This window comes from Callionymus lyra, chromosome 17 (assembly GCF_982586985.1).
Source record: "Callionymus lyra chromosome 17, fCalLyr1.hap1.1, whole genome shotgun sequence".
In the NCBI taxonomy this organism is placed as follows: domain Eukaryota; kingdom Metazoa; phylum Chordata; class Actinopteri; order Syngnathiformes; family Callionymidae; genus Callionymus; species Callionymus lyra.
The window spans coordinates 17,549,694-17,576,429 of record NC_141834.1 but is presented as its reverse complement, the minus strand read 5'-3'; the positions used below and the strand labels follow the sequence as shown (position 1 = coordinate 17,576,429).

Sequence of the window (26,736 nt, the reverse complement as noted above, 5' to 3'; positions counted from 1 at the left end):
AACTCATACTTGTACAATCGGTTAAAAGATCTGGAATTTAAGACGCTTTTCATAATTTAATCTCAATTTCTTTTTGATTCACTTGTATGGCTTCTCACCGCTCCTGCGCACATTGTTTCTTATAACCATAAACATGTTGAGCAGATGGTTGGCATCAAAGATGATGTTGTTTTGGGTTGCGTTAGAAATCGTTACAGCGTTTTGAGCAAAGTTTAACCTCAATTTGTGGCATCAAAACCCAACGAAACATTAACATCTACGAAGAGGGGGTATTGGACATGGAAGATAAACTCATGGTTGCTGGAATCCTGACGCTTTATGAACCAGAATGTCCGAGTTATCGGGACAGGAAGAGGAAGTATCTCGCCTTGGAGGCAAGTCAGTGAGACAGTGGACGGTCTATTAGCTTTAATGCTAGCAAGATTGCTATGTGGTTACTGTGATGAAACGAAATGGTTTATGAATTTTAAAAATATAGTCTCAGGGACACTTACTTGAAAGAGAAGAGGAGACAGAGATCTTACTCTGGATCAGTAACTGCTGGAAGAATCCAACAAAAGAAGGGTCACTCATTTTAGTCGCTGATGCCCATTTTTGCCTTTTTGTTTTTTCTCCTAATAACTTATAATAATAAAACAAAAACATTTTTTAAACAACAATGAAACTGAACAACTCTGTATAAAAACAAAACAACCTCTAAAACCTTCTGTCTGTGTTCATTTTTTTCATTAAAGCGTTAGTGTTTGGTTTTGAACTATCCCACGCTCTTGAATGCACCATAGCAGTCCTGAGGTCATTGAATGCATCATTCGCTTTGGAGAAAGTGAACAGACATCATGTTTTCTTACTATCCTTCCTTTATCCATGGATCTTTTTTAGGATTGTCAAAAGTATTGAAACTCTTTAGGATGGATGGATGGATGGATGGATGGATGGATGGACGGATGGATGGATAGAGGCATGGTTGGATGGATAGAGGCAAGGTTGGATGGATAGAGGCAAGGTTGGATGGATAGAGGCATGGATGGATGGATGGATGGATGGATGGATGGATGGATGGATGGATGGATGGATGGATGGATGGATGGATGGATGGATGGATGGATGGATGGATGGATGGATGGATGGATGGATGGATGGATGGATGGATGGATGGATGGATGGATGGATAGAGGCATGGTTGGATGGATAGAGGCATGGTTGGATGGATAGAGGCAAGGTTGGATGGATAGAGGCATGGATGGATGGATGGATGGATGGATGGATGGATGGATGGATGGATGGATGGATGGATGGATGGATGGATGGATGGATGGATGGATGGATGGATGGATGGATGGATGGATGGATGGATGGATGGATGGATGGATGGATGGATGGATGGATGGATGGATGGATGGATGGATGGATGGATGGATAGAGGCATGGTTGGATGGATAGAGGCATGGTTGGATGGATAGAGGCATGGATGGATGGATGGATGGATGGATGGATGGATGGATGGATGGATGGATGGATGGATGGATGGATGGATGGATGGATGGATGGATGGATGGATGGATGGATGGATGGATGGATGGATGGATGGATGGATGGATGGATGGATGGATGGATGGATGGATGGATGGATGGATGGATGGATGGATGGATGGATGGATGGATGGATGGATGGATGGATGGATGGATGGATGGATGGATGGATGGATGGATGGATGGATGGATGGTTGGATAGAGGCATGGATGGATGGATGGATGGATGGATGGATGCATGGATGGATGGATGGATGGATGGATGGATGGATGGATGGATGGATGGATGGATGGATGGATGGATGGACGGATGGATGGACGGATGGATGGATGGATGGATGGATGGATGGACGGATGGATGGATGGATAGAGGCATGGTTGGATGGATGGATGGATGGATGGATGGATGGATGGATGGATGGATGGATGGATGGATGGATGGATGGATGGATGGATGGATGGATGGATGGATGGATGGATGGATGGATGGATGGATGGATGGATGGATGGATGGATGGATATCTCCTTGGGTTTAAAAACAAGACTAAAAACAAAGTGCAAATATAAAGAACAGATCAATGTAAATAACACAAAGAAAAGCACACAAAGATTAACATGGAATATAATACATCATCTGCTCCTCAGAGGTTATTTTGGCATTTTTCTTGTATCCTTGTGCTATTGAAAATGGTATTGAAAACTTTTCTCCCCCGATTATCTAGTTGAACATGATAGTATTATAACAACCTTAACCCTAGGAGTAATAATACAACGTATAGCTAACTATCATCATGATGAATATAAAAAAACAGCAATTTTTTTTTCATTCATTAGGCAAAAAATGCTTAACCGGTTCATACAAAAAAACGTGTTAAAGTGCAAGAAATGTAGTTTGATGTGTCACCACCTTAAGGGTTGAAACCCACATGGAGATGAGCAGGATAGTCCATCAGTTCTATCCTGGTGCGTCTTCACTCCGAGTAGGTGTCGGCGGCTCATTGTGGTGACTTCGCCACATGAATCATTTCTATAAAAGAGCCTTGGCTACCGCGTCTCTTTCCCTCTCTGCTTTCATTTTAATGACCGAAGGGAATAATCGTTTCTAACCAGAGGGCGACTCCAGGCCAAGAACTTCAATCGCCTCATCAAACTCCGAGTATTTTCCCTCTAATATCACTGGGAATTATAACAAATGTTCTATTATAACGTGGCTCCGCTCGCACGAGGAGACCAGAGTTAACCTTTTTCTTTTTAAATCGGTGCCGATAAGGTTTTTTTTTTTCTTTCCAAATCCTTGTCAGGCAAGTTTGAACATAACAGTCCTTTTGTTGTGGACACAATGAAGGCTCCTGGCGATCGAGAGCGAAATTAAAGGTTATAAATGAAACCGAGTCGTTCCTGCACCCGGCCCTTTAAGAGATGGTCGTACCTGACGAAACGGATTTAAGGTCTTTTGTGCGTCTTAAATGAAAGAGTGACATCGGGTCGGACTTCAGGTGAACACGGGGATGATGAAGGGAAGAGATGGGATCCAGGGGAAGGGAGGAGGGAACAGACCTGAGCAGGATAATGTGAGGGCTCACAGGGAGGTCAGCGGTTTGACAAAGCTGGCTGGACGGTGCCACCCAGACCCATCGGTCATGCTCCCTTTCATGTGTTTTTTCCTTCCTCCGCTGCTCTCCATTAACCATCTTATCCTCTCTTCCTGCCTTCTTCAACCTACACAAACTCCCAATTCAGTCCTTTTAATAAACGTCCACCTGAGGAATTCTTTATATAAATGCAAAGAAATGTGAAAAATGGCAGCAGTGTAGTGATTATATTTCACTTTACACTTCTATACTTTACAGAAATTGTATATTCTCTTCATTTTTCTGCTGGTGTCTGAGATATTAATGGTGTCTTCTTTTCTTTCAGAATATGCTCTTTCGGATTCTTGAGGACGATGGACATGATCTTTGAAAGTGGCACGAGGTATCCCTTGCACTTTGTTCTATTTTGCACTTTGTTGTTTTTACGGAACTATCGTCTGCTGTGAACTGTAAAATGTTCTATTGATTTTATTAATAATAAAGTCCATCCATCTATTTGCACTTGATCTTTCAGAAGGTTTATCGTTGCTGTGGTTGACTTTTTTTTTTTTGGAGTTTTGTGTTTTAATGTATAGATGTTTTAATGTTGGACAATTTTAATGATTCTTTACGAAAACTTATCACCTCAATGTTATAAGCATTCTCCTTTAAATCTTCTTTCTTTGCAAGTGTTTTTTCATGTTTTGTCTTTAATTAAAGTGAAACAACGTCTTATGTCCAACAGAATTTCCTTGAAACAATGATAAAAAAAGGTAGTTATTTGTTTTCACTTCAACTAATGTGTTGATGTAAGTGTGTCTTCAATAGATGTTTGACTCTATTGTATCATCAGTGTGTGTTTGTACAAAACTCTTTTTTCATTGAAATATTGACATTAGAAAATGATCTTAAGCCCCGCCCACTGAAAACACTTTGTTGTTATGGAGATTAAATCTTGTTTACTATAACCACGTCCACTCTTCTGTGATTGGTCAAGCATCAAGGTTTTTCACCGCGCGTCATCAATCCCTGAAGTCTCCAACTCCCATGGACCTGTTGTATAAACAAAGCTTAAGGCAAACGTAACGTTGCATGTACAGACGCAACAGTCAGATATCAATCGAGCTAATGCTAGCACAGTAGATACATCAAGACACTCTATAAAGTAGATTCAACGATGAGAACAATCTTATTTTAATGAGAAAGATGTTATTTGAAGAAATTCTTCAGTTTTAATTGCGATGACAAGATTCTCACTGAAGAAAATGGAAAATTTCTTTTGATCTTTGCTATTCCTGACATCATTTTTAACTATTTTCAAATATAAGACAGAAACAAAAGTACCAAGTTATGTTATTCAGAAGATTAAAGGTGGGATTTACGAAGATATAGATATACTAAGTTAATATCACATATGTTTTCTTCCATTTAAAGTAAGATAACAAACTATTTGTCTATTACAGACAATGGTGAAGCACAAATAAAGGCATGATATGATCTTTGGCCACAAAAGATTATCTGAGACTCAGTTATCATAAAAAAAAACATTTTTTATAGTTTCTATGAAGCAATCATTTGAAAGAAAGTCAATAAACAACACAATCACAAGACAATGCTAGTTAGAAAATGTTCCTTTTTGCTCTCAATCCCTTTTTGTTTTTCCACATTGAATCAACTGTCCAGGAGGTTCAATATTCAGCTTTTTGTGAAACAAAACTGTCGGTGTCAGTAAAATGAGTTGCATATTCATGAATCCAAGAGATGTTTAATGAATGAGAGAGAAGGTGCTGCTGCGGGAATGTCAATGAGTTTTGTTTTCAAACCAAGTTAGAAAAAAAATAGTTTAAAAAAAAGAAGCCTGTGTGAAAAAAAAGATAAGTTGGCTGATTCTGTATATGCCTCGCAAAAAAAAAAAAACTGGTTCTGGATGATAAAATAAATTGGTACCCAGAGCATGCTGGGAGTAGAAAAAAGAAACTCCACTGGGTGCATTTCATATGTGAGTGTTCCAGTAAACTGCTCATCTGTCATGTAGTGAACCCTCAACCCCTCGTGGTACGAATCCACGGTTCGAGACCCGCGTGGATGTTGGCAGGACACTCAGGAAACAGCCATGATGCATGTGTGTGCATGTGGTGTGTAATTGCTAGGTGTGTGAAATTCACACTTTTTCTTCAAATACACTCTTTGATAGATTAAAGTGTGGAACATTAGGACTTCCCGCAGTGAACACAGAGGATCAATAAACTCCATAAAAAAAGCCAGTATTTAATTTTTATCCCCATCTTTTTTATTATGACCCAGATTTGTTTGTTATTATTGAGCATTGATGCAAAGTGAAGGGTATTTGATCCTTTATTTAGAAAAGAGGAAACAGAAAGGTAAAAAAAACGACACTGAAAATAAAGAAGATAAAAAGGTTTTGTCGTTTCTTGAAAACTGAAGTGTACATTCGTATCTGGTGGTGAACTAGATAACCTAGTATTTCAAAATGGAGGCACAATGTGGTCGAAACTTGACAAAATAAAGTCACATTTTCATAGAATCTGTAAATAACTATTTTCAATATAAAAGTGGATTTCAAGCTAAATCAAATATATATATATATATATACAGTATATATATACTGTATATATATATATCAGTCTGGCAGACGAGGAGTCTTAAACCTTTGACTAGCAGGCTATTTGCAGGACAGTTAGATGGTATTCTGTGGCCCTCAAATTGATGTACAAGTTTTTGTATGTTTCTTTTTTAAATTGTTTAGATTTATCTTTCCCTTGTGTTGTCTCTGGGTCAAGATGAATGACCTCCATCACTGCATATGTATTTACTGAAGCCAGGGGGGTCGTTCATCTTGACCTGCATTTGTTTTCGGGCCTTTGGGTCACCTTGACCCTGAGACAACACAAGGGATACTTCAAACACATTTGTTTTGAGGCCTTCAGGTCACCTTGACCCTGGAACAACACAATGGATACCACAAACACATTTGATTTCTGGCCTTTGGGTCACCTCAAGCCAGAGACAACACAACGGATACTTCAAACACATATTCTTTCGGGCCTACGGGTCACCTTGACCCTGAGACAACACAACGGATACTTCAAACACATATTCTTTCGGGCCTACGGGTCACCTTGACCCTGAGACAACACAACGGATACTTCAAACACATATTCTTTCGGGCCTACGGGTCACCTTGACCCTGAGACAACACAACAGATACTTCAAACACAACAAGGTTGATTTGAGTTTTCTAATTTCAAAATAAAAGCATAGTAGCCACTCTGTACAGGAAGTAAGAACCCTGAAATTCCATATATCTGCACAAGAAACTGTACGTATGATTTAGCAATAATTGTACTTTTGTCCTTGTCGGTACTGTATAATCTGATATACGACTTCTCCAGATGAATCCATTACACTTTGATAAGGTAATCGTTGGATTCTTACAGACTTACGAGAGCTCAGGTACGTTCCTAAGCCGGCGCGTCCTTCAGCCTCGTGTTCGCGGCGGCAATAAGACACGCTGTTTAGGACTCGGCACCGAACGGATCGCAGCCGACTTTCCTGCTCTCCAAACTTTTTTTTTTTTTTAAAGATGATTCCTGTTGCTGCCAAAATTGATTTTTGTAGGGAAGATTACCAGCCTCCCATCTGGCTGTGTGTCCGTCGCTGCTGTTTCAATGTCCGTGACTCCGGAGCTTAGGGAAGCTTTACAGCCATTACACTGTCGCTGTGGATGGAATTGTTGCTCAGATTGCTTCACTGCGGCGTAATTAACGCCAGCGTTCTCGCCTGTAAGCCAACTTTAAAAAAAAAGAAGTTTCACTTAATGCCAACTCGTGAAGGGATTCTTTTCTCAGTGAACCATTGTGCTTGTGTTGGAGCGAGTAGTGTGATCGTTAAGTACACTAGTCTAGTGTAGTACTAAAGAGCAGTGGTCCTCTATTACTTCTATTTATTTGTGTGTTTTTTTTCTTCCTGAAATAACATTAGCGTGTGAGTCCTTATAAATAATGCTTAAACACAAACTCACACATCGAGAAAAAAGTCCCTAAAAGCCTGGAGAGACAAACGTACAGAACACCATCGTCAGCATACAATCAAATCTACATAGACACAAATACACAAACTACAATCAAAAATTGATTTGTTCCAGTACAAACAATCGATTAGAAGCACTCACGACATTTACCCGCAGTATTTTCTGTCTGTGTAGCATGTTAGCCCTTTAAGCTTCTGCTACAAATGATCTTAAAATTATAGACTTCTTTTAGGGTTTTTTTCTAAACAATTGCTCCTTCAATAAACAAGAGGAACAGTCGAGCAGTATGAAGGTATTTGGATGTTTTTAAGTGTCTTTTTGGACGAAGATAAAGACGAGGACAATTGAGCTCAAGTCGCTACATTAAAATGAACAAACATTTTGGCCTAACTCCAAAAAAGGAACAAATTACAATGAAAACAATCCTTACCCTAAATCGACATGAGGGTGATTAAAAAATGAGTTTTAATTTTGTGTAAACCGTCACAAATACTGCGCTCATGTCAAGTGTTGTTGCGATAATATTCAACAACATAACCAGCCTTTTACGAAGTAATGACGAGCCAGAATTTTGGTTTAGCTAGCGCTACCCGAAGGTCGCCTGCAGTTCAATTTAAAGTTCAAATATATGCTTGTAGTTGAAATTCTTGACAATCGTATTTACATCTGAAATAATCCAGGTTGTTATTATTTATTCATGCAGCTGCAACCCTCCGAACACATTAGCTCGTTTCATTAGCATCATTTCTCCATCCGGATATTTACATCCCGATCCCAGGTGAGAACTGAATCGACGTGTTAGCTTAAAGCCCACTTTTAATTTTTACAGGTTCTTTCCCGCTGCGCTCGTCTCTAAATGCCTCTCCATAAAATCAACAACTAATACGTATCAGGAAGCCGTAATGAAGACGGTGTGTGTGTTGGTTGTGTGTGTTTGTGGGAGGCAGAAAGTGAGGGAGAACCATTTTAATTATTTACAGCTGAGCAACTCAAACTCCCTCTCGCCACGGCGCTCTGGGTCTACCCTATAATCTAGAGCCGGGTTATAAACACAGTTAAAGTTTCCATCTCTGTCATCCTGGGTGGCCACAGAGTGTGTGTGTGTGCGTCTGCCTCCATGTGTGCCTGCCTGTGTGTGTATTGATATTTGACGTCTCGTTCTTAAGTCTGTGGGCGAGTGTCTGTCGGGGTGTTTTATGGCTTCCTCCTGACCTTCCACGACCCCGATTGGATTTGATTTGCCTGCTGGCTTGTTGTTTTTTTTTTCTTGGTCTGACACAGCGAGCAACAAGGTTCTCATTACGACAACTTTTTTTTAAACACAACCTTATAAGAGAATATTTAACAGATGCGGGAAAAAGTTTAGTTTACAGTTCGGTGGTCACGCCGCCTTACGGTCGAAGGTTCATAAAGTTAAGAGTAGAAAAGGTCTTCCCGGCAAACATGGACGGGAGGATTACTGCCGAGTCAGCGGTAAAGAGAGGCCGAGTCTACTGGTGAGGAGGCGGTGATGTCGCGGCCACGAGAACAAGGTTGCGGTGTAAGTGGTCGCAATGATTTACCAGCGAAGGATGTCTAAAGACTCTCTTGTGAAGGGGATCAGGGAACGCCCCGACTCTGGGAGAGGACTTGGGATGATCAAGGACTTCCTGGATGATTCAAATCTCAATCCAAATTCTAATAAAGTAAGTAAGTAAGTAATTAAATAAGTAATATATACTTATATAGCGCTTTACTAGACCAGGGTCACAAAGCGCTTAAACAATCAAAACAATACTCAATAAAATATATACTAAAAAGGTCAAGATAACACAGAGAAAAATACAGGTGTCCCACAAAATCATGGAAAAGCCTGAACAAATAAGAAAGTCTTAAGATGTTTCTTGAAAGAGTCAGTAGATCATCAAGTGCAAAGATATGATTAATAAAGACAAAGGGACAAGACAATAGATACATGCTTTTGAACCTGAAGCACAAATGTATTTTACTGGTATTGGTGTGTACTGGAAAAAAATCTGGCAATACGATACGTATCACGATACACGGGCAACAATACTATATATTGCGATACTGTAGTAGCAACGATATATTTGTCGTATTGTCCGAGTACTTGACTTGCAATTAAACTTGTGGGCCGCTAGATGGCAGCAGTCATAATGTCCTCCGCAGCTAATGAAACAATAAAAGCCTGTGAGATTACTGAGGACGAGAGGATACAGTGACTCCAGCAGCTTTTAAAGCTAATGTTTGGACATATTTTGGTTTGAAAACAAATAAAAGTAGTTACGACTTCGTCATGAGTCATGTGGTCTGTAAATTCTGCAACACCAAAGACAACATAAGACAGAAACTTTGCTAGATAAAAACTTACTTTACTTGCCCCTTGTGTTATCTCAGGGTCAAGGTGACCCGGAGGCCCTACAACCTTGACTCAGAGACAACACAAGGGATACCACAAACCCATTTGTTTTCAGGCCACTGGGTCAACTTGACCCAGAGATAACACAAGGGTTTATGGGATGAAGAGTCATAAGCAAGTTATGGGCTGAAAATGGTATTACTAACAAGAGAGGGTGGAGTTACTACTGGAACATAATCAATATTTACATCCATTTTCATCGTTGAATACAGACCACATGACTCTTGACGAAGTCGTAACTGCTTTCATTTTCTTTTAAACCAAAATATGTCCAAACATCAGCTTTAAACGCTTCTGGAGTCAAGTGTATCCTCTTGTCCTCAGTCATCGCCTGGGATCCAACTGGATTTAATTGTTATGTTTTCTTCGGAGGACATAATGACTGCTGCCATCTAGCGGCCAGAAGTTTAATTGCAACACCAAGATAAACAAACGCGTAAATATTTAACTCGATAAGACAGGAGAACAATTTGTTTATAGTCCGGCTGTACAAAGAGAGCAAAATGTAGCAATGACCAAGACCTTACTAATGGCTACAGTTAAAATAACAGGTAATATAATATAATATAATAACAGGTAACACATTTTGTTCATAGGAACACATTTTTTGTACTAATACAAAACAGTCTTTCTTTTTTAAACTATTGAATTCACATAAAGATCTATCTATCTATCCATCTGTCTATCCATCTGTCTATCTATCTATCTATCTATCTATCTATCTATCTATCTATCTATCTATCCAACTATCTATCTATCCATTTATCTATCTATTAGTTTAAGATATTTCTACTAAACAATCCAAAATAAATAATATCTATTTGAAGCTCCTCTGTTATTCAAAACTGATTTTAAAAATCCTTTGACACACGTGTTGAGTTCAAAACCGATTCTTCCTTGAATTCTTAAAAAAAAAATTCCTTTCTTTTGTGGCTTTGAAGGTAAAGCAGCCTGAGCGCTTTTTATTAGAATCCTTCATATTCACAGCGACATCTCACGACTACCTTGAGGAGACGCCTTCAAAATTTGGTACAAATACTCGCCCATGGCCCCCGAAGAACTGATTATATTTCGTCGGGTGACACGGAGGGTCGCCGGCGCTGCACGCCGGCGCAGTTATGAATGTATATGGAGATTGGATTCACCTTGCATAAACATACAATCGTATCGGAGGAGCAGTCGAGGAGGACGAGGCTTGAAGCTGGAGGTCACGTACATCGTGTGAAGTGTCAAGAAACACTCGCCGAGAAGTGTTTGTTTCAAACATTTCCCAACAATAGCTTTTGACTCTCAGCGACGAGTCTTATGGATATTCTGTCCCTTCGGAATACAGCCGGGTAAACTGTGCCGTGTGAGGGGGGGCCCCTCGGGAGAGCCGTTTGAAGTTATGGAAAATCATATTTACAATAGATTGAAATGTTAATGTTGGAAATAAAAACATATATTGCAGTTTAAAATTGGTTTCTTTCACTGTATTTATGCCAATATTGTGAGGTTAGGGTATAACTATATGCTGATGAAGTACAAATATTTATTTCTAATTATATGTTTTTTTATTTATTTATTTATATTTATTGTTAATTCTTCTTTTCTGATGTGAAGTGATATATTGTATGTATATTGTATGTTTATTCCATTCAGTAAAATAATAAATGACATGAACTCTTTCGACCCATTTTTGTTCAGATTATCTTCCTTAAGTTACTTAAAAATTAAGCATTTTACCTTAAAATGTGTTCTTTAAATTGGTATTTTTTATATACTTGTATCTGTTTTTGTTGTATTTATATTGTTTTGATTTAATTTTTTTACCCACATCTGTCAAGAAAGTGTTGATTCAAATGTTCAATGTCTTCGGTTAATTTGTTAAATAAAAGCCATTCAACTAATGTCTGTTTTTCTTAAATATATTCATCTTTTAGGCTTGTTTTTCATATTATTTTGTAAACACTATCACAGTTACATAAACCAACTTATTTCTCTGCTGTAGACCTCAGCAAAGTGTGGCCCCCGGGGCCATATCACTGTATTACTGCAGACCTTTTTTAGGTCAGGGTAAACGTATACGCTGATGACATACAAGTGTTTATTTAATTAATGGCTAGTTCAACTATACAAATTGTTTTGTGTATTGATGTAGAGGATGATCTTCCTTAAGTGACTTCAGTAGTTATTGACTTTTTCTATCCAAACTTCTCTCAAGTAAAGAAAATTGCATTTCAAAGCCAAATATTTTGTCAAGGCAAAGCTTTTCTTTCAGCGCTAGCTTAAACATTCGGGGTGAAGGCGGTGTCACATGAGTGGCAAGATTTTGGAAACATGTTTTGAGAGACCTTCACTCATTTTACACACAGGTGTGTTTTCTCTGGTTTTTATTCGCTATTACGTTTGTATTCAATCCGTTAAAGTTGTCAAGGTTGGTCCGTGCCAGTAGGTCGGATAAGCAACGAGGCAGAAGGATCTACTTGTGGAACAGAACGTTTCGAATAACAAGAATTAAAGTTCTCTACAATGTGTTTAGATTTTTCTCTTCGAGGTGAAAACATGCGGCGTCTGTTAACGACTGAGACGAGGTGTTGGCAGATGGAATTATCGCCCCTGAAATTGATGTTCAGCGAGACTCGCATCTGCAGTAGATGTCAGAAAACACCTACACAGACTTTAAATCTAATTAGAAGCCAGAAGGGTTCATCGTCTTCTAAGTGACAGTAGTGCGTGTTGTATTAACGCTGAGTCGGCGCGTCGATTTATTTCACGTACGGACAAGTTGAGTCCGTCACAGAAGACGTGAAGCGAATTAAAACAGAAGATTTACTGAATTTTACTTAAAATGTTTTTAATATCCAAATAATTTTTTATCATTTAAGAATTTAATTGAAAAAATCAATAAAAAAACAAACAATAAATACAAATAAAACGATACAAAATTCAATTAAAAAAATATATGAATTAAAAAATGTAATAAAAAAAAAAACAGAAAAATAAAATAAAATGAAAAACCAAAACTAAAACAAAAAATTAACATAAAGATGAGAAAATAAATAAATTACAATAAAAAATAAAAACAGAAAAATAAAATAAAATAAAACAACAAAAAATTTAATTAAAATGACCACAAACATAACCATGAGAAAATAAATAGATCAAAATTAATATAAACATAAAAAATGAAATAAAATTCAAATACATTTTACATAAATATAAGAAAATAGATAAATATAAAATAATAAAAGCAGAAGACAAAATAAAATAAAACAAGTAAAGTTAAATTAACATAAAAATAAATAAATAAAAAGTTAAAGTGAAAATAAAAACAGAAAAATAATCAAACTAAAATAGAAAAAAACAACAATAAAACAAAAGCAAAAATTAAAATGAACATAAACGTCAAAATTAGAAAATAAATAAAATAAAATAAATTACAATATTGAAGGGAAGCAATTCTGAGATTATCAAGAAAGATACAAAGGCAAAGACATTTCATATATTTATCAAACTTATTTCGTGTTATCGTCTGGTAAATGAGTGATCAGCGTGTTCATCTATATAGTGACTTAGCATTTTTGTTACGAGCAGCTCAAATCAAACCTTAAAAACCACTTTTCTAGTACAACCGTTTCAGCTCTTACTTCCACATACTTGAGAGTACGTGGGTCTCAAACATCTTTAACCTCAAATCACTTAGCTGCGACATCAGACGGTTTGACTCGCGAGGCATCTCTTTTGTCACCCCCCCCCCCCTAAACCCCTCCACCCTTTATGAAAATCAGAAGATGAAAAAATCCCCGGGATGAAAGTGAGCCGGTGTAATGTGACGGCAAAATTGACGGTCGGACTAAGCCGACTGTTCTGAAGAATCTAATGAAAGGTTTCTTTGAGAGGCCATGTCAGGAGGTGAATGAGGGTGAAATATGGACCCCCCCCCCCCAAACCCCCCCGACACACACCCCTTTCTCCTCGCCCCCCACCACCACCTCCTCCTCATATTGGTCTTTGGCCCGAAAAGAAAGCCCGGCTGCTGCTTTGATAGAGTTATTATCAGTTCCAGTGGCAGTTTGGGGCTTGTCTGTCCGTCCGTCTGAGCGACTCGTGTGCGCTCACCGGGAGAATTATTCAAGCGCCTGCTCTTTCCCTTTTTGATGGTCCTCGTCTTGATTTATGGCAACATTAACCGACTGTTGCCGGCGTTTGCATTTTTATTTTATGTTTCCTCTCCCTCGCATTGAGGGATGCGGTGACTTATTAGTGCGACGGGACGGACGTGTCGAGAGTCGCTTCTCCAGTGATTTAAACAAAAACGCTCCGGAGAGTAAAATTGATGTGTGATTAAATCTTGTAACTCAATTTATATGTTTTTTTTTTCTTTGTTGCACAGATGGACATTTTTTTGACAAAAAGAAAAGCAATTAAATCAGATTCACAATAATAACATCTGCTTTTTGTTGTCACTTGAAGATAACGTGCGTCAGATTGACTTTGACAACGCACTGGTCATGATTTAAAATCGTATTTTTTTTTAATACGTGTAACATCTCCTGGAAGACGACACGGAGGGCGACACATGCTGGTGTCGCCGGTGCGAGACCATACGCTTCCTCTAATATGCTAATTCGGCATTAATGATTCCACGAGGAAGAAAAACGAGGGATGATGACACCATTAAAAGTTAGCAATGAAGAATGCTAATCGAGCCAGATGGAAGATGTTTGTCTGGATCGACTCCCTCCTCGTCATCCCAATGATTGTTTTTAAAGGATGTATTTGCTCAAAGATTAAAGAAACATTTAATGAATATATTAAGCCTCTAAATCTTCTTTTCTGTTATTACGAGGAGTTCAGAAGCAGAACTGACGAAAGGTTAAGTTTTCCATCTCGTGCGTAATTACATCTGGTGACAGCCGGTTGGCACGAAACTCACGCTGCCCTCATTGACCTCAGCATCTCCAAGCTTTAATTACTTCCACAAAAGATGCCTGTATTAAGGAAGAAGAGGTAGGACTTTGGAGGTCTGAGCTCGTCCGTCAAACCCAGAACCTTTAGGATCATAAAAAGGGGGGAATCAAACCAAAGCAGTTCTTGCATTCTGTCTGAACTTGATTATTTGTTCACCTGTAAATAAGAAGATACTCTCAGCAAAGTCATTGGAGCCCCGGAGCTCAAGAAGACCAGCAACAACATGGTTGCTAACAAGGCCGGTCATGTGTCCAGAAAATCATCAGCCATCTAAGTGATGATGCTACGTCGCTAAGCGGAAGATTCAGAACGTCAAGGACGACACGTCTTTGGAGCAGATACCGGCGTAAATGTCTCCAAAAAACACTAATTTCAAGACAAAATATCACTTAAAACTCCCAAAACAACTTAACGGCCGGTTTTAATTAGCGTTAAAAAGTAGCAGAAGAAGAAGCTGTCGAGTCATTCCGGTACTACCCTGTCGACATTTGTGCACTGCGCCAGTAAGTGCACCGTCTTACACTGTACTGCAAAGCAGTGCACTTTGAGAAGTGCGCGATTTGAGACAGAGTGTAAGACGTCTTGCAAAAGGGCACTACAACGAAAACCTTTGGTATTGTTAAAGAATTTATGTTGCTTATAGTCTCATCACAATAAACATGTAGTCATGCTTGCTGCGGCTCACAATGAGCTGGAAAGAATGTGCCCAGTTAAGAGTTTCGTTCCGCGAGAAATGACAGTTTGTGCGTTAAGATACAGTGACCTAACCAAGATATGGGAGCTGCTCTCCCCGTGCAGGCTATTATGCCGCGCTCACTGACTCATACAGAAAAACATTTTTTTTGCTGGCTGCGTCCAGCAACAAATGAACAAACTGTTTGTATTCAAGTGTGTCATCATCTGAGCTATGGAATAAAAAGCCAGCAAGGAGAGAGGAACATCTGTGGTTTAAGACGAGCCAGTTCCAGTAGCCACTTCCAACTATCCAACTGCAAGATGACCAACCCAGCACTGTATCCTTTCACTGGCCTGTTATTGCATATCTGCTGAAAGACTGTGGTACTTTATACCAAACCACCATCAGTCTATCGTGTTACTTTTTATATCTGGCTATTTCCGCCATGTTTGAGTTCCTGATTCATATTTCTGGACTGAGTTTCATCCACTGTTCTTTAATCGTTTAAAGATAATTCAAAAGATCTTTAATCCAGTAGCAATCTGTATTTCTTTGGGCCACATCCAGGTTTGCTCCAGGGAGGTCCACCAGCAACTTCCAAAAACTCCCTCCAGTCCCTTTTTTTTTTTTGGCATTCATGTTTTCCTTTTTTAAAAAAAAATCCATGTCGCCACGATTCCCTGGACAATAAGAGGTCACGCCAGAGCAGTTTATAGAAAGTGCACTGCAACATGGTGTTATTTTGGAAACTAACTCAGGTCCCTTGTGTGAGTGAAAAGGTTCGGAACAACAACAATTTTTCAGGCAAACGCGACGCGGTAACAGCCAGAGCTCCCTTATCTTTCTAGAGGTCCTTCTTTTTTTTCTCTTTATTTACCGGAAAATCTTGTTCATTCAAACCCCGCCGGAGTCGAGGAAAATTAAATCTGTTGTGGATGCATTCATTGAAATTCCTCACCACATCTTTTTTAAATGTATTTTAATCTTTCCGTTGCTTGAGCTTATTATCTCAATCCTCCTGTGGCGTGACGACTCGCCGGCTTCCCCGCACATATGTAGTACATTATCTAATAAGGCTATCGAATCTCTGCCTTTCAATCTTACGCCACGGTTTTTCATTTCAATCTTGACAATTAAAGATCTTTCTAATGTCATTTAGGAGAGGGAGAGAAAAGGCTTTAAATATCCCGTCTGCACTCGTTCACCTCTGTGGTTTTGAAGCTAAATAAACACTGCCCGTCCTCTCCCTGCTTCTCTCTCTCCCACTTTTTTATACTTTTATCTTTCCAGCATGAGGTCACCGTCCAACGCGATGTTATTTCCCTGACAAACAAGCTCAACTTCCTGTCGGCGGCCCCGCATCAGCTGAGCTTTCCTGCCGTGGGGCTCCCGGGGGACACATTTTCTTGTCAGCAAAAATCCCAGTATTTATTTTAAATCTCCATTTTAAGCGCCATGAAAATAATTTCCATAAGACTTGAGATGGAATACGTGAAACTGCTGCTTGTTTTTTGTGTTGCTCATCGGTGCGACTTCCAAATACCGATACTGACGTCCATCTGGATCGGATTGAAGCCGAAGGTTTTTATAATCTTATTAATATAAACTTGAGGCAGATGTGTTCAGACCTTGAGCAAAATTAATTATAGTTAATAATAACCAGATAAAGATGAAGAAATATTATAAACACTTCCGATCTTTTCGGACAATGTGTTCCGAAGTTGGGAATAATATTGTTACTACGTCCATAGATGAGGCTACATTCTTGTGGTCGAGCTAGCTACGAACTGTACTTCCCCTTAGCTTGTAGCATTTTCAAGTCGCAATTAAAACTTTGGGCTGTCTAAATCGGAGTTCCTAGTCTCGATAGATCCACCACTAGGCGGAGTTGAGTATATTGGGTACTTGTTCAAAAGGTATGCTGTAGAGCGTGAGATCAACACAGTAGCTGAAGTACAGTGCGTTTCCTGGGGATTTATACAGGACACAAAACCACAAAAAAACCATTTTAAATGAATGCAAAGGCTATTTTATTTGGTTAAAATATTTAATTGTTTGCTAGCATGGACTTACAGGCGGGCTAGGGAGACTTTTATGGCCAATCGTGACGGCAGATTCTGAAAAAAAAAGCGTAACTGTTGAAGTAACAAAAATATTGAGGACTTCTGACTTTTAAAAGGCTGTTATGTGCTTAATATTCGAGCTACAGAGCCCTTGTTCAGTTAAAAATCTTACTTGGCATGAGTCGAAGAAACTGCGAGTATAATACTTCTAATATGTGAGTAGTAAGCGCATGATAGTTTTCAGACTTTGTGGATGAAGGACAAAATGAAAAATGAACTTTATCCAGACACAGAGCAGTTGATGCCATGTGACGTCTTCAGTTATGAGGACATTAGCCGTGGAATAAAGTGGTGAAATGTTCGACTTTGTTTGTTACGATTTTATGTCAACACTCGCTTGGTAAGGACTTACTGACATGGTCGACTCCGGGAATGCTATTCTCCAGGCTGCTTTCAATCGACATCTGGTAGGTCGGAATAACATCCCATTTCCAAGAAGAAGTTCTGCTTTGAGTCTCTCCTGGACGAAGAGAGACACCTGATTTTGCTTCTTCTTGCCATCTCAGAGTAGTTCTAAGAGACCTTTCTGTACAACACCTTCTACCAGAGGATTCCCCAACCTTTTTAGCACCGCAAACTGCCGTATTGTCCACTTTAATTTCATGAACCGACCTTCGCACAACAACAGCAAAAATGTAATAGCATCACTGGCAATAGGGCAAATGTTAAGTGTATGGAATACATCCCAGCGTAATGCTGAATCAGCTAAAAAGTTGGTTGTTCTACTGCAACGAGATACCAGAAGGGGTTGGTATTTTACTTTTATCTGCTAGTTTCTAGGAGAAAACAAGCGTTATTACATGCAAATAGTCACATGATAGAGTAACTCTGATGAAAAGTCAGTGGTTCCTTTTTAAAGGGAATCACTTTTCAGACCGTCATAATCAATACATCAGATATATATATATATTATTTTTCTCTCTGGCCTCTCGCTTGGCCCTAAGCCGGTGGTTGGGGACCACAGTTTTCTGGAAGAATTAAAAGAGAAACAGAGCATGTTTCCAATTGTATAGGTAGTGGAGTTCATGACAAAAAGGAATCTGTGTGTAATAGTTTCTTGTGGTTTTATGGAGTGAGACGCAGCTGCAGCCCTTGAGCAACGACCTGGGCTGGGTTCCTGCATGCAGCCGAGGTCAATCTAATCTCGATGGGTTTAAATGTGGACTTTAAAAAAAAAGAAAAAACAGTCCTGCTAACTATCAGGAAAAAAAAAGGCTGATATGGGTGAGGAGTTTAAAACGGCTACACACCCATCTGTTTTCCCGACCCTTCCACCGCATGTGTTATCAGCTGAGGCATGGATGTGGGAAAGCCCCGCAGGCAGGATGACATCATGGCCTGTTGTAGGGCTAGATATAGTTAACGCACGAGGGTGGGACCGCGAAATGGAAGGGAAATTAGAAAGAAATCCCTGAAAACAACTTGTGGAAAAGAAAATAAAGCCACGAAAAACCTTAAAAGTTTCACTCCTGGCGAGATGCGAAAAGCGTCGACTCGGCAGTCCTCTCTTCAAGCTGAAGTATGATTTAAGACGGTCCGAACGTGCATCCTTTACAATAACACGGTAATGTTGACATTATAGCCGCTATCGACGTCTTTCAAGGGAACGTCGCGGCGGAAATTGATTTGAACATTTACATTGATTTCTGTGCCTCGTGGAGTTTGTGCAGAGTCAGCAGTTTTGACGGTTCCTCTCTATCCGTTCATCTATCGTCATATTCGAGGAAGGGATCGTTTGTAGTCTGGAAGGGGAAGTGGAGAGAAAATAGAGGAATAAAAATAACATGGGAAACTTTGTTGACGCAGTTTTCACTCACGGTGACGTCTCAGAAGGAACTTTAGAAAAATACATGTTTTCGAATGTTGGTTAAAGGTTATGATAACGTGGTAATCATGAAGATATTAATACCATCTTTGCAACAAATGAATAAAAAATGTTTTCTATAAAGTAGTTATGATTGATTGTTGTAAAAAGAAAGTAGAAAGAAAAATTACATTATGACTTAAATTAACTTAAAGGCTACAAGAGGAATATTTAAGTCAGAGTCTTTGACCTTTTGACAGCTGGAGATGAATAGGACTGTTTAAATAACTGTATAATAACCCTTATTAAAATAAAATGTTCATATTTAAATACATGCTTGATCAGTCAAATAAAAAGTAGGCATAAATGTAATGGTCGTTTAAGTGCATTAGAAAGAAACAGGATGGGAAAAAAGTAAAGGAGAAATAGAAAAGAAAAGAAAGAAAGAAAAAAAGAAAATAGGAAAGAAAGAAAAAAGGGAAAAGAAGGAAACAAGAAAGAAGGAAGGGGAAAAGGTATAAAGAAAGAAAAAGAAGAAAAAACAAACAAGAAAACAAATGAGGCAAGACAGAAACAAAGAAAAGAAAAAGGAATGGAAAAATAAATTAAAAAGGAAAGAAAGAAAAGGAAGGGGAAAGGAAAGAAAAAGAGAAATAAAGAAAATAAAGCGGAAAAGAACGAAAAAGGGGAATAAAGAAAGAAAGTGAGAAGAAAAAATATAAAGAAAAGAAAGGGAAAAAGAAAGGAAAAAGAAAAGGAAGGAACAAAGAAAGAAAGAAGGGGAAAAGCAATAAATAAAGAACTGACAACAGGAAAGAAAAAACAAACAAGGAAAGAAATGAGGCAAGAAAGAAACAAAAAAGGAAAAAGAAGGTAAAAATAAAGAAAAGAAGAGAAAGAAAAGGAAGGGTAAAAGAAAGAAAAAAGGAAAGAAAGAAAAAGAAGGGGAAAAATGCAGAAAGAAAGAACAGAAAAAGGAAGAAATAAGGTAAGAAAAAAAAGGCAGATGGCCAAAAGAAAGGAAAGAAACAAACAAACAAAAATATTCATTTGTTAATATTCATAACAAGAACAAGAATCAATTATGATGAAGGGATGTTAATAACATAAAATCAATTTAAAAAGAGAAGTCTGACTGAAAGGTAAGAATCACAAAAAAAAAACAATAAAATAAACCACAAACTGAAGCTCTGTCTTTGGTTTCTATGGAAACAAACATCTCCACTTAAAATATGTCTTGTTTTCTTCAACTCTGGACGCATCTTGAAGCGATCGTCATTCATTCAAACCTCAGAAAAACGTCTCACGACAGGATGTTTTCTACCTTCATAGGATCGCATCCCCTCGGAGCAGGCGGTGGATTCAGGCTGTAAAAGAGAAAAACCCTGAGGGAGGATGACATCATCGTAAGAGTCATCGCCACGGTGACCACTGCAGTGACTCTCGTCCTCCTCATCATCATCATCATCATCATCATCATCATCTTCGTCGTCGTCCGTCGCAAGAGTTTAAAGACCTGCTGGAAACATGACATCACTCATTTCCATCTTTACAACTCTCCAGCGTTTAACCACCTCTGGACGAGGGTTTTTGACGAAAACTTTGTCAGCTGCCACGTGCGTCCTCAGGGGCCTCGTCGGAAACTTTGTGCAGCGAAACCAAAAAGCCTTTTAATTCTCTGCGAGAGGCTGAGACATCAGCGGAAAACGGAGCGTTTCAGCATAAACGACGGGCCAGAGACACGGTTCATGAACTGGAACTGCACGGGTTTTAAACCTTCCTTTGAGGAGCTGTCACACCATCTAATGTCTGGAGCAGGTTCATGACGCTCCGGGGTCTGACTTCGGAATCGCGGGCGATATCGTTCCCCAGACACGAGGATGGAGTTGAGATTGTATGGATTCGCTTCCTCTCGTTAAATTCGATGTCGTCTAATTGCTGGAGCAGGAAATTAAAGGGTAATTTCCGAGGTACGGCGAGCGGCGTGGAACATTCCAGTGCAGGTTATGGAGAGAGTAGTTTAAACCTGAACGCCAGGTTGTTTAAGGGCTTGAGAGCAAAAGTCAAACACTATTACAACTACTCGTGAGTTCAGATTCATGACGCTTCTATAGGGGGCGCCAAAGCAAACCGACTTGAATGTGAAGGCGCTGTAGACACTGTGATGTGACGAGACATCTGTGGTACTTACGTTAGCGCCCACATGTTATAGTGGTAATATTACAAATAATAAAGTAGGTATATAAACTCACAAACTCATGCAAAGGATTTTCCCAAATTTCATCAATTTTTCCGGTTGTTTTACTCTTACAAGAGATACAATTATATCTCTATGATCCGCCCTTTTGGAATTCCTACTAACTTTAGACCCACCACTAGATTGATCTTCTTCAAATTCGGGTCATGTTGTCGCCACTCTGATGATCAGTAGAGCTGCTGACATAAAGTAATCTAATGATTCAATACTATATAGTCAGCTGACGATACGATTCGATACGATATATTCCGCTTACGATACGACTGATACAATGTTTTCATCCCAGATATGATTCGATACGATATATTCAGCTACATTACGATTCGATACGATGTTTTCGGCTCAGATAAGATTCGATACAATGTATTCAGCTCATGATACGATTCAATACGATATATTCAGCTCACGATACATTTTGATATGATGTATTCAGCTCACGATACGATTTTATACGATTTATTCAGCTCACGATACGATACAATGTATTCAGCTCACGATACATTTTGATATGATGTATTCAGCTCACGATACGATTTTATACGATTTATTCAGCTCACGATACGATACGATGTATTCAGCTCACGATACGATTCGATACGATGTATTCAGCTCACGATACGATTCGATACGATTTATTCAGCTCACGATACGATTTTATACGATTTATTCAGCTCACGATACGATACAATGTATTCAGCTCACGATACGATTCGATACGATGTTTTTAGCTCACATTACGTTTCGATACGATGTTTTCAGCTCACGATACGATTTGATACGATGTTTTCAGCTCACGTAATGTTTCGATACAATGTTTTCAGCTCACGATACGATGTTTTCAGCTCACGATACAATTCGATACGATGTTTTCAGCCCAGATATGATTCGATATATTCAGCTCACGATACAATAAAAATATTTAGCTCACAATATGATTCGATACGATGTTTTCAGTTCACATTACGTTTCAATACGATGTTTTCAGCTCACGATACGATGTTTTCAGCTCATGATACAATTAGATACGATTTTTTCAGCCCAGATATGATTCGATATATTCAGCTCACGATACAATAAAAATATTTAGCTCACGATATGATTCGATACGATGTATTCAGCTCACGATACGATAAAAATATTTAGCTCAAGATACAATTCAATACGATGTATTCAGCTCACAATATGATGTATTCAGCTCACGATACATTGTATTCAGCTCACGATATTATGTATTCAGCTCACGATACATTGTATTCAGCTCACGATATTATGTATTCAGCTCACGATACATTGTATTCAGCTCACGATATTATGTATTCAGCTCACGATACATTGTATTCAGCTCACGATATTATGTATTCAGCTCACGATACATTGTATTCAGCTCACGATATTATGTATTCAGCTCACGATACATTGTATTCAGCTCACGATATTATGTATTCAGCTCACGATACATTGTATTCAGCTCACGATACATTGTATTCAGCTCACGATACATTGTATTCAGCTCACGATACATTGTATTCAGTTCACAATACGATGTATTCAGCTCACGATACATTGTATTCAGCTCACAATAGGATGTATTCGGCTCACAATTTTCTTTTGAGTGTACAAATAATCACATATTATATATGTTCAAAAGTACTATACTAGAGATATATTCTCTTGCTTCCACGAAGGTAAAACGTCACATTGACGTGCGTACATTCAGCCTCTTCTTCTTCTTCTTCTTCTTCTTATCGCTTCAATCATTCGTTTAATTCTGTGGACATCGTTGACCTTCCACAGACGTCACAGTTTAGCATGCAGGGCCGGTCCGGCCCGGTCGTCCCGGGTTCAACGCACGATCCCAGAACAGCGACTCCTTTCACTGGCGCCCGAATCACCGACGGCCCACGAGACGAATCTGAATTTCTGATTCGTGGACTCGACATTTGAAGCATGTCTGAACTCTCCGGTGACATCATCAGCGGATCATCCACACTTTCCCTGCTCGTCGTGCGCTGACTTCATGAGCTTCCAGGGGGTTCGGTGCGTGACTCACGAGACGCTGGTGTTTCCTGACAAACGTGTGGCAACAAAGAGTTTGAATCACCAGTGACACGAACCGCATGATTCGCTCGCTGATAGAAGTGGGATCTCAGCGCTGAGTCACTCTTGGCAGCAGCAGAAAGGATTTGACTTCAATGTGAACGTCCGACGACGGAATCATCAAAGATGTCTCCGCTCTTCACTCACATACGATATAAAAAAAGATATATATTCTTCTGGATTTATTTTTAAAATGTGAGAAAAAAAACCCCCAAAGGTCTGGTTTATACGTTTTAAAAAGAAATGTTCTGTTCATTTCTGACTTTAAAACCTCATCAGTGAAATAAAAAAATATATAAAAATAAAATTAAGAAATGCTAATTGCTAAACACTAGAAAAAATGTTTTTTTTTTTTTTTCGGTCAAAACTATTACTATAAAACTATATACTTTTTATTTGGAACTAGACAATGAAAGCATTGTTTATTTTTAACCCTTGTGTTGTCTTTGGGTCAAGGTCATTCACCAAGGGATACCACAAACACGTTTGTCATCGGGCCTTCGGGTCACCTTGACCCTGAGAAAGAAGGGTTAAGAAAATACATTTTAAGTTGCAAATTTTGTGAAACCAGATTTTAAAAACCCCCATAAATTCTGAACTGAAATGGAAAAGTTTTACAGTATGTGGACTGAGAATGACCATAAGATAACACAAGGGATACCACAAACACATTTGTTTTTTGGCTCTTTGGGTCACCTTGATCCCGAGATAACACAATGAATACTAAAAACACATGTTTTTGGGCCTTTGGGTGAACCTGACCCTGGGATAATACAAGGATTAACAATTAAAAATATTAAGTCGCACATTTTGTGAAACGAGATAAAAAAAATAAAATAAAAATTCTGAACTGAAATGGAAAAGTTTTACAATATATGGAATAAGAATTTCAAACCCGCTAAAAGTTATTTAATTTTGTCTGTTTTTTTTACTTTTTTTTCCTATGATTATGAAACGTTTGCTCCCTAATAGTAATTTAAAGTTAAAAAAATTGTATTTAAAGTATTTCCATTTTCTCTTTTCCAGAAAGAAAATGGAAAAGAATAAATAAAAAAGTCTATTTATAGCACATCTTTTTCCTGCATAAATTCAGCCAAAAAAACATGAAATAAAAATAAAAATTAGGTTAAAAGTAAATGTTATTCTAGTGTTTTTATTACATAAATTGAAAATAAAGAATAAAAAACTATGGGTCACTTTAGTAACGTCTCTTTATTGACCTCACAAAACGATTTTAACTTTAACTTTCTTTTTTTTAACTGTAAATGATACTGATTTATTTAAAACAAATAATAATGAATTTAGGTCATATTTAAAACAAAAAAAAAGGTGTTCAGCTTGGGTTGTGTTTACTGTTCGCAGTAGTGCAGGAATTCTGTCACTATTTCTTGTCCAATAAGGTTAATTTTAATTAAAAAAAAAAAAAAAGTTCCGACACACAACTATCCCGTCCATCAACACTGGACGTCACAGAGCCTCCTTGTTCCTCTCGTCTCCGTCGAAAACACAACCAGCCACAAGTCAACACCGAGCGGCTCCAAACAAGCCGGATTATTGCTCTAATTAAGCCTCAATAAACCCTCATTAAATGTCCGCGGGCCTCGTTAGACGGTTCATTAAGTCATTCCATCCCTTTATTCTTTCATTAAGTCCCTTTTCATCTGCGCTCGCAGGGAATGTGGCAGCGACGCCGAGGTCTGGGGGATCACGACCTTCATCTCCTCCTCGACAGACGCTTTAATTAACGGAATCCTGGACGACTCCAGACCTTCACGGAGGTGAGTGTTCGTCGGCGGCGTCGTCAGCGACGACAGTTCGGACTAATTACAGCCGCTGTCTTTAATTATCCGCTATTATACAGTAATACCGCAAATAAACCATGCGAAGGAGAATATGAATGTACGAGGCGGTTCTGTCGCGGCGCTTAATGAACGACTCTCAATTAAAGCTAATGACTTCACTGTGAATCTAAAAAAGCAGCGTTTGAAGGAATTTATGTCTTTTTTTTTTTCTTTCTCCAGAATAACAGCCTGAGGAAACTCCTCGATGTAATCTCTCGTTCTTAGGCGCAGGTTTCAAAGTCTACATTGACTTTTGGGGGAAAAAAAAGCACCTGTTAGCATGTTTACGTGAGCGAGGAAATATTGATTTCTGGAGAAGAGCTTTATGTTAATATTTTGGAAGACGTGAGAAGGTAAAGCTCGATGGAGTAAAGATTAGGAGGTTTTGGGTTTGAATCCAGCTTAAGGTCAGGAGTGAAATCGGGTTCTTTCTGTGAGGGGTCCTCGAGGGTACTGCGAGCTAACTCTCACCAACTTCCAGAGTTTCTTACAAAAATGTTTGCCAGCGTCAATGGCGATTGTTTCTCTGCCGAAGACCATGGTTCTCAATCAGATCTTTAAGTTGGGTGTGAGAACCTGGGGAAGGTCCAGACTTTCCTCGCTCAAACTACATGGTCCAGCTCCTCCTGAGGGACCCCAACACGTTTCGGGACCAGCTGAGAGATGTAGTCTCTCCAGTGTGTCCGGGGTCCACCCCCGTGGTCTCCTACCGTTGGGTCACCTGAACACCTCAACCCGAACTAGTACCCGGCGTCTCTAGTTCGAGCCTCGCCCGGAAGACCTTGCTTCTCATCTCTAAGAGAGAGTCCAGACTCCCTATGTAGAAAACTAACTTTGGCCGCTTGTACCCTCGATCTTGTTCTCTCGGTCGCTACCCACCGCTCGTGACCATACATGAGGGTAGCGACCCAGATCGACTGGTATAAAGAGAGTTTTGCCTTTTGGCTCAGCTCTCTCATCACCACTAGGGATCCGACTGTCGATCTCACGCTTCATTCTTCCCTCACTCGTGAAAAAGACCCCCCAAGGTACTCCACTTGGGCCAGGATCTTATCCCTTACCCGGAAAAGGCTTCCCACCCTGTTCCGCCTGAGGATAATGGACTCTGATTTGGAGGTGCTGATTCTCATCCCTGCAGTTTAAAACTTGGTTGCGAACTTTTCCAGCGAGAGCTGAAGGTCTCGGTCTGATGATAACACAAGGGATACTAAAAAACACATTTGGTTTTTGGGCCTTCGGGTCACCTTTACCCTGAGACAACACAAGGGATACCACAAACACATTTGTTTTTGGGCCTTCGGGTCACCTTGACCCTGAGACAACACAAGGGATACTAAAAACACATTTGGTTTTTGGGCATTCGGGTCACCTTTACCCTGAGACAACACAAGAGATACCACAAACACATTTGTTT

General features: G+C 39.2%; 1 long non-coding RNA gene across 2 annotated transcripts in view; it reads left to right on the top strand.

Annotated features, from left to right (window-relative positions):
- The window catches only part of LOC148062829 (uncharacterized), a 76,873-nt gene extending 55,972 nt beyond the window's left edge, over positions 1 to 20,901 (top strand). Inside the window, exons 3-4 of one of the 2 annotated variants that reach the window (XR_015709212.1) lie at positions 3,448 to 3,504; positions 20,460 to 20,901. This is a non-coding gene — a long non-coding RNA (uncharacterized LOC148062829). Of the gene's footprint in view, positions 1 to 3,447; positions 4,015 to 20,459 lie in introns of those variants that run through there. The other variant, XR_015709211.1, reaches the window with a different exon arrangement.
- Positions 20,902 to 26,736: the final 5,835 nt, after the last annotated feature.